Source organism: Chinchilla lanigera, unplaced genomic scaffold (assembly GCF_000276665.1).
Source record: "Chinchilla lanigera isolate Chin_1 unplaced genomic scaffold, ChiLan1.0 scaffold00123, whole genome shotgun sequence".
Lineage (NCBI taxonomy): Eukaryota > Metazoa > Chordata > Mammalia > Rodentia > Chinchillidae > Chinchilla > Chinchilla lanigera.
This window is the reverse complement of record NW_004955524.1, coordinates 597814-612202: the sequence shown is the minus strand read 5'-3', so window position 1 is coordinate 612202 and position 14389 is coordinate 597814.

The following is a 14389-nucleotide window of genomic DNA, read 5'->3' as shown; positions in this document are numbered from 1 at the left end:
AATTAAAAATTCCATTGAAAGCTGGCAAAACTACTTGAACAAAACTGAAGATAGACTTTCAGATATTGAAGAGAGGATGAATGACCAGCAGTCACAAAAAGAAGGATCTCTTAAAAATAATGAGGGACCAAGAAAAAAATTCAGCAGCTGCAAGATGACACACACACAAAAATATGAAACTGACAGGTGTTAATGAAAAAGAGGAGTCAACACAAATGGCATAAAAGGGCCATTTACAGATGTAATAGCAGAAAATTTCCCAAACAAGACAGTGCAAACAAACATGCAGTTAAGTGAGCATATAGACTCCAATTAGCTATAACCAAAATAAATCTACACCCAGACATATAATAATCAAGACCTCAGAAATTCAGCACAGGAACAGAGTATTAAAAACTGTTCGAGAAAAGAAAGAGATCACCTATAAAGGAAAGCCCATCAGAATCATGGAAGACTTCTCAACACAGACATGTAAGTCAAGAAGACCTTGGTGTGAAGCATTTCAAGTTTTGAAAAAAAAACAAAAACAAAACAAAAAAACCCACAACTTCCAGCCCCGATTGATGTACTCTGCAAAACTATCTTTCAAAATTAATGGAGAAATAAGATATTTCTATGACAAAGAACAACTGAAGAAACTCATGGACACCAAAGCAAAACTAGAAAGAGCACTGAAAGATATTCTAGAAAGAGATAAACATGATCACAATTCCAAGAAAAACAACAGAAGTAAACCACCAAGCAGGGTGAGCAATTAAAGAGAGGGGAAAAGTAGGGAACAAAGAGCAGGAAAATAACCTAACAAAGATAAGCCAATACGTACAGTTGTAACCATCAATGTAAATGGCCTCAATCCATCAATTACAATAAATAGATTTGCAGACTGGATCAAGAAACAAGAATCCACAATATGCTGTGTACAAGAAAAAAATTTACCTGAGAAAGAAACTCATAGACTTAAAGCAAAGGCTGGAAAATAATGTCCATGCAAGCAGAACCCAGAAAAAAAGCAGGGGTAGCTATTCTGTTTGCAGACAAAGTGAACTTCAAACCAAGAATGATCAAAAGAGATAAAGGTCGCTACATATTTGTTAGGGTTAAGCTTCAAGAGGAAGAAAAATTCATAAATGTGCATGCACTGAATACAAGAGCACCCAACTATATAAGACAAATATTGATAGATGTGAAAAATCAGATAAGTAATAATAGAATTGTAACAAGGGACCTTAACAACCATTGTCACAAAGAGATAGACAAACTAGACAAAAAATTAGCAAAAGATATCAGAATGGAATCAAACCTGTGTACATATGAACTTAGTGTTATTTTCAATGTTCCACCCAACAATGTCAGAATACACATTTTTCTAAGCTGCACATGGGACATTCTGTACGGTAGACAATATACTAGCCCACAGAACATGCTTAAGTAAATGCAAAGGAACTAAAATTATCCCATACATATTATTTGATCATAGTGCAATGAAATTGGAAATTAAAGCAAATGAAACTGGAAAACCTCCATAAACACATGGATATTGAATAATGTCCTCCTGAAAAACCAATGGGCCACACATGAAATTAAGGAAGAAATTAAACAATACCTACAATTAAATGAAAATGCAGATACAACATACTAGAACACGTGTGATGCAATGAAAGCAGTCCTAAGAGGGAAATTTATAGTGGTCAATTCTCATATCAGGAAAACAGAATGAACACAAATAAATAACCTAATATTGCACCTCAATCTTCTAGAAAAGGAAGGGCAAGTCAAGCCCAAAGCCTATAGAAGGATGAAATTTATAGAACAAAGCAAAAATTAATGCAACAGAGACAAACAAAACAGCATAAAGAAATAATGAGTTGAAGAGTTTATTCTTTGAAAGAATAAATAACATAAACTCTTAAAACCTTTATCAACAAAGGAAAGAAAATACCCAAATTCATGCACTGACAAAAGAAAAGGGTGAAATCACTACAGATTCTTGGAAATTCAGAGGGTCATCAATACCTACTTCAAAAATCTGTATTCTCATGGGGTTGAAAGCAGAAGTAATGGACAATATCAAGGTACATATGAATTACCAAAGGTGGATCAAGAAGATATAAAAATTATGAATAACCAAATGTCAGTTAATGAGATTGAAAATGTAACTAAAATCTAACCAACAAAGAAAAGCCCAAGTCCTGATGGATTCACTGCTGAATTCCACACGGAATTTAGAGAAATTTTAATGCCAGTACTCCTGAAACTCTTCTAATCAATTTGAACGTGAAACAATGCTCCATAACTCATTCCTGGAGGCAAATATTACACTGATGCCAAAACCAGAGAAAGACTCAAACAAGAAAGAGAACTACAAGTCAATCTCTCTAATGAACATAGATTCAAAAATCCTCAAAAATATACTAGAAAACAGAATTCAGCAAATTTTCAAGAAGATTGTACACCACGTTCATGCGGGATTGAAACAAGGAATGCAGGGATGGGTCAACACATTCAAATCAGTAAATGTAATACACCATGTCAACGGAACCAAAGACAAAAATCACATGATCATCTCAATAGCTACAGAAAAACCTTGTGACAAAGTCCAGCATCCATTCATGATAAAAATCCTACAGTAAATTGGAGTAGATGGTCTTTACATCAGTCTGATAAAAGTTATCTATGACAAACCAATGGCTAACATCATACCAAATGAGCAAAAACTGAAAGTTTTCACTCTAAAATCTGGAACAAGACAAGGATGTCCACTATCACCACTCCTATTCCATATAGTTCTGGAAACATTAGCTAGAGCAATTAGATAAGACAGCAAAATAATTGGAATAATGATAAGAAAAGAAGTTAAATTATCATTATTCACAGTTGATATGATACTGCACATAGAAGACCTCAAAAGCTCCAACAAAAACTTTTAGATTTAAGAAGCAAATTCAGTAGCATACTGGATACAATGTCAACATTCCAAAATCAATAGCATTCCTGTATACAAATATTAAACTCACTGAGAAAGAAATTAAGGAAACTACAACCTATGCAATAGTGTCCAAAAAATGAAATACTTAGGAATCAATCTAACAAAGAAGTAAAAGATCTATACATTGAAAATTACAGCATTCTGCAAAAGGAGACTGAAGAGGGTATCAGAAAATGAAGAGGTGTCTCTTGTTAATGGAAAAGAAGTATCAACATTGTGAAAATGGCCATAGTCCCCAAACTGTTATACAGATTTAATGCAGTCCTGATCAAAATACCATTAGCATACCTCACAGAACTAGAGAAAAAGTTCCTACAACTCGTGTGCAACGTCAATATACCTAGAAAAGGAAAAGCCATTCTGGGGAACAAAGGCAAGTCAAAGCGAATCACAATCCCTGACTTGAAATTATACTGCAAATCTACTGGGATAAATCAGCATGGTATTGGAAGAAAACAGACCTGAGGATCAGTGGAACGGATCAGAAGATGCAGACACAGCTGCAAACACATTCAGCCACCTTATCTTTGACAAAGGGGCAGAACATGTTCACTGGAAGAAAAATAGTCTCTTTAATAAATGGTGCTGGAGAAAGTGGTTTTCCACCTGCCAAAGACTAAAACTAGAGCCATATCTATCACCATACACTACACTAAAGTCAACATGGATCAACGATTTAAGTATTAAAACAGAAACAGTGAAGCTTCTGGAAGAGAAAATACATAGAAATCTTGAACACATAGGTGTAGACAGAGACTTCATGAATAAAACCCAAACTGCATGGGAATTACTCCAAAGAATCAACAACTAGGATCTCATCTTATTAAAAAGCCTTTGAACATCAAAAGAAATCACCAACAGAATGAAAAGATAACCCGTAAAGTGGGAACAAATTTTAGCCAACAGTCCCTCAGATAAAGGACTTATATCTAGAAAGTATAAAGAATTGAAAATAATCAGACCCCCAAATTTAAAACCCAATCCAAAGGTGGTCATCTGAGACGAATATGCACTTCTCAGATGAAGAAATACAGGTAGCCAATAAATATATGAAAAATGTTCAACATCATTGGTCATTTGCGAAATGCAAATTAAAACAACACTGAGATTCCATCTCACTCCAGCAGGAACGGCTATCATCAAGATATCAACCCATAACAAATGCTGAAGGGACTGTGGCAGAAAATGACTCTTCGCCACTGTTGGTTAGAGTCTAGACTGGTACAGCCACTGTGGAAATTAGTGTGGAGATTCCTTAAAAAAGTACGGTTAGAGGTCCCAGTCAACCCAGCTGTTCCCCTTCTGGGTATCTTCCTCATGCCACAGCAATATATCTTGGGTTTATAGGAAAAAAAAAACCCAAGAGGCACAACCTCGGTTTTTTTTTAATAAACAAACATTTTATTTATTTGCTTTAGGGATTACTTTGGTGTTTTGAGGGCTAAGAACCAATATATGAATATAGTTGATATTTGAATAAGAGAATATACACTGAATTTTATTTTTTAATTTTAATTTATTTATTTATTTTTTTTTTTTCCGGTACCGGGAATCGAACTCATGACCTTGTGCTTGCCAGGGAGGCACTATGCCGCTGAGCTAAATCCCCAGCCCCTATACTGAATTTTATAGGTTTTTCTAAGAATTAATAAGTTTGGAATTACTTGGAAATTTTGAAGATGTTCACTCTGTGTACATATGTATGAGTTATAATTTAAATATATGATGAATGCTTAAATTTTTGAACAGTGATTATAGTAAAGGACATATTGCCATTATTTACCCTCAGAATACTCCCCACTGCTTTGAACACACTTATCCTATCATCCTCAGCATCCTCTGAAGCAAATCTTGAAGCAGCACAATTTGTAGTAACTGAATCTTAGAAACAATCCAAATTCCCATCAACTGAAAATTGGATAAAAAAGATGTAATATTTTTACAATGGAGTACTACTCAGCTATAAAGAAGGGTAAACTTGAGATTTTTATTGGTAAATGAATGCCACTTCAGACCATACTCATAAGTGAAATAAATCAGACTTGCATATGTAAACAGTGTACTGTGTCCCTGGTATGAGAGGTTGAAAGAGTAAATAAAATCCAAAATATTCAGAAGATATAGAGAAATGGGAAGAAAATGTTCAAAAGAAAAGAGAAACTGGAATGGGATAAAGGAGAAAAGAAGGAAGGGAAAAGGAAACAAATAAATATAGGATAGTTAAAATAATTATATTACTAATTTGTATTAGCTCATTGCAAAGAAAGGGTTGTGCTTATATTGTGTCATCATTTTTCATGCCTATTTCTTGTATTTTGTGTCACAACTTTGAAGATAACCATATGCAGTGTATTAACCGTTGTTCCTCTCCTACTATCTTGTTTTGAAATTTTGTATCATAGTTTTTATTGTTTTTTCTGTTTAAAAAAAGAGAAGAAAAGTTTGTACTAATATCAGTTGGGGAATTTTTTACGCCAGTATCTTGTACTCAGAGTAGCTACTTTCAAGATAATAATATGAAGCAATAACTACTGTTTTCCTATGATCTTGTTATGAAATTTTGTTTTGCCTTGTCTCCATAAAATAAAAAATATGTAAATAGAGTAAATTCACATAAAGTTTAACCATAAGAGGGGGAAATAACAAATTTATTTATTTTTAAAATTAATTAAATTTATCGGTACATTTTAGATATACATAATGATTACATTCATCATTTGGAATTTGTACCTGTACATGACACAATTTGATTCTATATTTTTCCCATTTCTCTACCTTCCCTTCCTTCTGATTATTTAAAAAGCTTTGTTTCCATTTTTCCTCTTTTCTCATCATTTTTTCTTTTTTCTATCTTCCTTTCTCCCTTCATATCCCTAGTTCCCTATCTTATTTTTGTCCTATTTCACAATATCTACTATACATTTTGGTATTCATTTACACTTTCAGTTTCTCACACCAGAGGAATAATACAGTGTTTCTACACATGTGTGTCCTGTTTATTTCACTTAAGAGTATGTCCTCAAGGTGCATTGATTTAGCTAGAAATGTCTCAAGGTTGTCCTTCTTTATGGCAGTGTAGTACTCCATTGTATAAAAGACCACATCTTTAGCCATTCATCAGTTGATGATCACTGGGCTGTTTCCAAAATTTAGGTATTACAAACTGTGCTACCGTAAACACGGGTGTGCATATATCATTGTGATATGATGCCTTTAATGGCTTTTTTTCAATTTTTTGAGACAAGGCCTCCCTACGCAGTTTAGGCTCACCATGAACTCACTATGTAGGCCAGGCTGGGCTCAAATTCATGGCAATCCTCCTACCTCAGCCTCCTCAGTTCTGGGATTACGGGGGTGTGTCACCATGCCTGGTGGACGCTTCTAATTCTTTTGTGAAGACACCAACAAGAGGAATAGCGGTGTCAAATGGAATCTCTAGTCCTAGTTGCTTTGAGGAGTCTCTGCACTGATTTCCACGGTGGCTGCACCAGTCTGCACTCCCGCCAGCACTGCAGAGGAGCTGCTTCCCCCTACATCTCTGCCAGCATTTGTTTCTGGTTAATTTCTTGATAACAACAATTCTTTCTGGGGTGAGGTGGAATCTCAATGTTGTTTTAATTTGCATTTCTCGAATGACCAATGTTGTTAAACATTTTTCATGTTTATTTACCATTTCTACTTCTTTAGTTGAGAAATGTCTTCTTTATTTCAGATGCCCATTTTTGGATTGGGTCTTTAAATTTAGGGGGCCTGATTTTTTTCAGTTGTTTATGTATGCTAGATAGTAGTCTTTTGTCTGAGGAAGAGCTGGTAAAAGGTTTTCCCGTATTGTAGGTTGTCTTTTCACTCTGTAGGTGATTTCTTTTGCTCTCCAGAAGTTTTTTTTAATAAGATGAGAGCACAGTTGTTGCTTCTTTGTGAAATATCCTCTGTGATTGGGCTTTTGTTCATAAAGTCTTTGTCCACACCTATGTCTTCAGGAGGTCTATCTATTCTGTCTTCTAGCAGACTTAGTGCTTCTGTTTTAATATTTAGATCTTTGATCCATTTTGATTTTGCTTTTAGTTCATGGTGATAGATATGGGTCTAGTTTTGGTCTCTGGCATGCAGAAAGCCAGTTTATCTAGCACCATGTTTTAAGAGGCTATTTTTCTTCCGTAAACATGCTGCCTCCTTAGTCAAAGTTGAATTGGCTGCGTGTGTTTGGCATTTTTTCTGCATCTTCTAATGTCCAGGTCTGTTTTTTTGCCACTATCATCCTGTATTTCTCGAAGTAAATTAGTAGTATAATTTCAGTCAGAGATTGTGATGCCCCCTCCTTGCATGTGTTGCCTAGGATTATTTTTGCTATTCCAGGCCTCTTCAGTTCCAAATAAATTTTAGGAGTTTTTTTTTCTCTAATTCTGTGAGATATGCTGCTGGAATTTTGATTGGGATTGCACTAGATAGTGTAGCAATTTTGGAAATGTAGCTATTTTCACTATATTAGTTCTTCCTACCCAAGAACAAGAGCTATCTTCCCATTTTATAATATCTACTTCAATCTCCTTTTTCAGAGTAATGTAGTGTTTTTTTTTTTTTTTTTGGTACTGGCAATCGAACTCAGGACCTTGTGCTCACCAGGCAGGCGCTTATGCCACTGAGCTATATCCCCAGGCCTGTCATTTTCCATGTAAAGATCTTTTACTTCTTCATTAGATTGATTCCTAGATATTTTGTTTTTTGGATTGTATTGTGAAAGGTGTTGTTTCCCTAATTTATCTCCCAGTGAGTTTGTTATTCATGTACAGGGAGGCTATTGATTTTTTTTCCCCCCCAGGAACCGAACTCATGACCTTGCGCTTGCCAGGCAAGCGCTTTTGCTGTTGAGCTAAATCCCCAGCCCCGAGGCTATTGATTTTGAGTGATGACTTTGTATTCAACTATGCCACTGACTTTGGTTATTAAGCCTAGAAGTCATTTGGTGGAGTTTTTGGGTCTTCTTTGCACAGTATCAAACCATCTGCAAATAATGCTAATTTGACTTCTTCCTTTCCTATCCTTACTCCTTTTATTTGCTTCCCTTGGCTAATTGCTCTGAATAATGTTTCCAGAACTATACTGAATAATAGTGATGATATTGGATATTCTTGTCTTGGTCTATTTTAGAGTGAAAGCAGACTGGCATTGCAAACCTTTCTTATGATAGGTCATTAGTGCTTTATGCAGAAGGTATTAGCAGCTTTGACTGCAGCATTAGCAATTATGGAAAAAAATTATGTTTCCTGTACACATGGAACTTTGCCCTCAGTTTTGATGTGGAAACACTGTGATATATAATGCCGTTGGCCAACAGTAGTTTTAAGAGTAAAATATGACAGGTTTAAAAAGTTCACACACAACAAAGCTAGCTCTCTCCTTTACCACTGAGACACTTTAACTTTTTCATTTGTACTTCCATTGTATTAAATAAATAAATGTGAATGTAAAATTGTAAAAAATAGAGTGAAAGCATTCAGTTTTTGACCATTTAGCATGATGTTGGCTGTTGGATTTTCATAGATGGCTTTGATCAGATTGAAATAAAAACCACTGATTCCAATTATGTGTATGGATTTGTCTTGAATGAGTGTTGGGCTTTGTCAAATGCACTTCTTGCATCTATTGAGACGATTATATGGTCTTATCCTTGGCTCTGTTAATGAAGTGTATTACCGGTACTGATTTGCATGTGTTGAAACATCCTTGGATCCCTGGGATGAATTCTACTTGGTCATGTTGTATAATCTTGATGATTTGCTGCATTGTGTTTGCCAATATCTTACTGAGGATTTTTGTACCTTTGTTCATTAAGGAGATGGGCCTGTAGTTCTCTTTCTTGGTTGGGTTCTTCTCTTGTTTTGGTATCAGGTAATACTTGCTTTCATGAATGAATTTAGGAGTATTGTGTAATTCTATCATTAAAGAGTTTCATCATTACTGACATTGTTTCTTCTCTAAATTTGTTGCAGAATTCAACAGTGAATTCATCAGCACCTGGGCTTTTCTTTGTTGGTAAGTTTTTTGATTGCATTTTCAATTTCATTGATTGGTTATTCAGAATTTTTATATATTCTTGGTTCAGTTTTGGTAATTCATATGTACCTAGGAATCTGTCCATTTCATTTTCATTATCTATCTTATTAGAATACAAGTTCTTGAAGTAGGTATAGATGATCTTCTGGATTTCTTCATGATCTGTTGTGATTTTACCCTGTTCATACCCAACTTTTTGAATTTCAGTCTTTTCATTCCTTTTTTGATAAGGCTGAGTAAAGGTTTGTCAATTTCATTTAATCTTTCAAAGAACCACCTTTTCAATTCACTGATTATTTGTTTTTTTGTTTTTAGTCTCCATTGCATTGATTTCTGCTCTGATCTTAATCTCCTCCCTGTAATGAGTTTTGGGCTTGACTTCCTCTTTCTTTTATAGAAGCTTGAAGTTCAGTATTAAGTTGTTCATTCGAGCTTGTTGTGATTTCCTAATGTGGGTATTCATACCTATAAATTTTCCTCATATGACAAATTTCATAGCTTCCCATAAATTCTGGTATTTGGTTTTAGCATTTTTGTTTACTTGTAGAAACTATTTAATTTCTTCTTTAATTTCATCTGTGATCCTTTGGTTGTTCAGGTGGGTGTTATTTAATTTCCATGTGGTTATGAACTTCTTGTGGTTTATTTTGCCATTGGTTTCCAATTTCACTACTGTCTGAAATATATGCATAGGATAATTTCAGGCAGGTGCTTATGCCACTGAGCTATATCCCCAGCACACAGGATAACTTCAACTCCTTTGCATTTACTTAAGCATGTTCTAGAAGTTGGTATGTGGTCTATTTTAAAGAATGCCCTGTGTGCAGCTGAGAAGAATATTTATTCTGATGTTGTAGGAAACACAGAAGAAATGGACAGATTCCTAGACTGAATTGAATTGCCAAACCTAAATCAAGAAGATATAAAAATTGTAAACAACCAGATATCAGCCAAAAAAATTGAAAATGTAATTAAAAACTTAGCAACAAAGAAAAGCCCAGGTCCTGATGGATTCATTGTGGAATTCTACAAGAAATTTAGAGAGGAACTAATACCACTAATGTTGAAACTCCTTAAGGAAATCAAAAGGGAAGTGATAATTCCAAAATCATTCCTGGAAGCAAGTATTATCCTGATTAGAAAGCCAGAAAATTACCCAACCTAAAAGGAAAATTACAGGCTAATTTCCCTAATAAACACAGATGCAAAAATCCTTAATAAGGTACTTGCAAAAACAATGCAATAAATCATCAAGAAAATTTAACACCATGACCAAGTAGGATTCATCCCATGGATTCAGGGATTAACCAGTAAATGTAATAAACCATATTAACAGAACCAAAGACACAGAGGAAACTAAAAATAAAATTAAACAGTATCTAGAATTTACTGATTTTACATTATCTTTAATTTACTGATTTTTACACAAATCAGTAAATGCAATACGCCATACTTGATGGAGACCCCTAGGAAGCAGCCCTGAGCAGGACTTAAATTAACCAGTTGGCTTTCCATTTTTACTTGTGAGTCTGTCTAAGGCCTTGGCTCTTTGTCTGGAGATGGGCAGTGGTAAGTAAACCTCTGGGAGTGATTGATCCCTATTGAGGCTGTAACGGTGGATGAAGCTGGAAAGCCTCAAAGTATAAGACAAGATCAGAGTGAAGGACACCTGGATCCAACCTGAACTAGATCAAGACTGTAGCCTCAGACATCTCACTCCTGGGTAGATTAACTTAACACCTTACTTGGAGAAGTCCTTGAGTGCTTCTGCCCTTGAGTACTCCCCTCCATTCTGCTGATAACTAAATAAATACAGGCTACCCAGAGAATGTCATGGCCTTAGCTCTGACAGAATCTTATATTCTGTGAGAGGATTTTGATCCTTCCGGAGCGCTGGAATCATTCCATTTGGCCCTATTTATTTAGCCTTTACCAAACACTCATTTGGGGGATTGCAGACCTGATTAGCCCACAATAACTAAGGGATATTATTAACCCAATACATATTAACAGAGCCAAAGACAAAAATCACATGATCATCTCAATAGATGTAGAAAAAGTATTCGACAAAGTCCAACATGCATTCACGATAAAAGCCCTACAGAAAATTGGAACAGATGTCCTTTACCTCAATCTAATAAAAGCTGTCTATGACAAACAAACAGCCAACATCACATCAAATGGTGAAAAACTGAAAATTTTCACTGTAAAATCAGAAAGAAGACATGGATGCCCACTATCACCACTCTTATTCCATATAGTTCTGGAAACATTAGCCAGAGATATTAGACAAGGGAAAAATAAAATAAATAAGGACATAAAAGGAAGAAGTTAAATTATTGTTGTTTGACAATGACATGATACTGTACATAGAAGATCCCCAAAACTCCACTAGAAGACCCAATAACCAGACTCAGTTGAGGCTAGATATAAACTCACCACTCAAAGATCAATAGTATTCCTGTACATAAACAAAAAATGTACTGAGAGAGATATTAGGAAAATGGCATCCTTCAGAATAGAAGGAAATTAGAATCTATCCTTCAGAGTAGAATAGAAATTAATATTTAGTAATCAGTCTAACAAGGAAGTAAAAAATTTATACATTGAATATTACAGCACACTGAAAAAGGAGATTGAAGCACACACCACAAAATGGGAAGATCTGACTTGTTCATTGGTAGGAAGATCCAACATAGTAAAAATGGCCACATTCCCAAAGTTGCTATATAGATTTAATTCAGTCTCAATTAAATTAACATTAGCATACCTCATGGAACAAGAGAAAATGTTTCTAAAATTCAGTGGAAACCAGAGGAGACTTAGAATAGCAAAAACAAACCTAGGCAGCAAAGACAAGGTAGGGGGCATCACTATCTCTGACTTGAAATTATATTGGAAAGCCACTGAGATATAACAGCATGGAACTGGCAAAAAACAGAATTAGGGATCAATGGAACAGATTATAGATGCAGCCACAACCACAAACGCATTTAGTCACCTTATCTTTGACAAAGGGGCCAAAAACACTCACTAGAGGAAAGATAATCTCTTCAATAAATGGTGCTTGAAAAACTGGCTTTGCACATACCAAAGGCTAAAACTAGACCCATGCCTGTCACCATGCACTAAACTAAAGTCAAACTATATCGAGGGTTTAAATAATAAAACAGAAACTCTAAATCTACTGCCAGAGAAATTAGGTAGAAATCTTGAAGGCAGAGGTCTAGGCAGAGACTTCACAAACAAAACAAAGACCTCATTGGAAATATTACAAAGAATCAACAAACAGGATCTCATCTTACTAAAAAGCTTTTCCACAGCAAAAGAAATTACCAGCAGACTGAAAAGACAACCCAAGAGTTGAAAAAATTATAGCCAGTTGGTCCTCAGATGAAAGACATATCTAGAACTTATAAAGAGTTGGAAAAAATTTGGCCCCCCAAATTCAAAGGCCCAGTCCAAAAATGGGCATCTGTGATGAATACACATTTCTTAGGTGAAGAAGTACAAATAGTAAATAAACATATCAAAAAAGTTCAACATCATTGATCATCTGATAAATGCAAATTAAAACATCGTTGAGATTCCATTTCACTCCAGAAAGAATGTCATCGAGAAATCAACCGCTAATTAAGGTTGATGGGGCTGTGGGGGAAAAAGGAACCATTTTGAATGGTTGGTGGGAGTGTAGAATGGTGCAACCATTGTGAAGATTAATGTAGAGATTTCTCAATAAGCTAGGATTAGAGGTCTCATTTGACCCAGTTATTCCCTATCTGTATATCTTCCCAGGAGAATTAAAAACAACATATCACTGTGATATACGTTCACCCAGGTTTATAGAAGCACAATTTGTAATAGCTTAATTTTGGAAACAACCCAAATGCCCATAAACTGAGGAATGGGTAAAAAAAAAAAGTCTTTTTATAAAATGGAGTACTACTTAGCCATAAAGAAGGATAAACTTGGGACTTCTTTATGTAAATGGATGCAAGTCAAGACCATACTCATAAGTGGAGTAAATGAGACCCACATGTGTAAACATCATATAGTCTCACTAATATGAGTGGCTGAGCAAGGAAATAGGACCCAAAATGTACAATAGATATTGTGAGTTGAGAAGAAACTGTGTGATAGAAAGAGAAACTATGATGGTGGAAAGGGGAAAGGAAGTTGTACCCTGAGTAAGTACTCTGAAGATAACAATACGCGATGTACTAATTACTGTTACTTGCCTATTATCTTGTTTTGCAATTCTGTTTTTTCCTTTTAAACAAAAAAAAATAAGAAAAATTGAGATTTTGAACTTGGCTGTTTTCCAAGCTCCGCACAAAAATAATTAAAAATGAAAATAGATTCTCTGATGCTGTCAAGATAGCACTTGCCACTGGTCGGGGGACTGTAAGATATAAAGAATGTGAAGAGAACAGGTACTGATTACAGTAAGCACTTCTACATATGTTAATTTTTGCACTGAAGTTTTAAAAAATATTTTTAAAGGGTGGCGGCATGTGCCTTTCGTCCCAGCACTCTTGGAAGCTGAGGGGGGAGAACTGTCTGGTTGAGTGTGACAGCCCTGTGCTCAATCCCTATATTGAAGAGAGGGTGATAAATTTAAAATTGTGCAACGCTGTGCTTCTTAGTTTCTTCAGACTTTCCATCCCAACCAATCCACTCTTCTCCCAGATACGCTTACTTTTCAGTGTTCCTTCTGCTTGAAGCGGTTGTGTGTTGCCTGGTTTTGATGGGGGCAGGGTGTAACTCTCATGGGACAGAGGCTTTGAAGATCAAATTGGATGCTTTCTGCTGCAACATAATCATCCCACGAGGTCATTTCTCTGAGTGTCCCAGACCCGTCCCGTAGCGTCATTCTTGTTCCTCATTGGTATTTCCACTCATGTGAACATCACTGCTGTGATATGAAGCCATTAATGATATATTAATGTGTGTAATTTTATTTCTTCATACAAAGAATATTACAAAACACATAAAGGCAATCTGCTTTTCCCCTGTTTCCTTGGTAAATGAAGACCTTTACATTTTATTTTTTTCTTTATTTTATTTTAAAAATAAAAGGAGGAAACCATTAACAGACAGACAACCTTTTACAAAATAGCAAAAGAACTGTATAGACAGTACAGAGTTACAAACAAAGTGGTAGGAAATTAACAATGCTTGCTGTATTACATAGTGATATCTTCAAAGTGGTTTCTCATGGAAACAGATAGAGACATGCACAATCAAGGACTTTTTTTTTTTTTTTAGAAATAAAAGGAGGAAAATACTAACAGACATACAACATTTTACAAAATAGCAAAGGATCAGTACAGACATTACAGAGTTACA